Consider the following 294-nt stretch of genomic DNA (forward strand, 5'->3'; position numbering starts at 1 on the left):
AATGAATAACTCAAAAATGTGATACCAAGTCAAAGAAACCATACATAATACTTATTCTATATTAAAAAAAACTACATACAGTATTATAAACCTATATACACTGTATAAAAATACTATTGTAACATTTTATGTAAAATTCAAGACCAGGCTGGGTATGGTGGCGCACGCTGTAGTCCCAGCACTTGGGAGGCAGAGACAGGCGGATCTCTGTGAGTTCAAGGCTGCCTGGTCTACACAGTGAGTTCCAGGACAGCTGGGGCTACAGGGAGACCCTGTCTCAAAAAGACAAAAAAA

The sequence above is a fragment of the Nannospalax galili genome, unplaced genomic scaffold (genome assembly GCF_000622305.1).
Source record: "Nannospalax galili isolate Female #2095 unplaced genomic scaffold, S.galili_v1.0 scaffold2377, whole genome shotgun sequence".
Lineage (NCBI taxonomy): Eukaryota > Metazoa > Chordata > Mammalia > Rodentia > Spalacidae > Nannospalax > Nannospalax galili.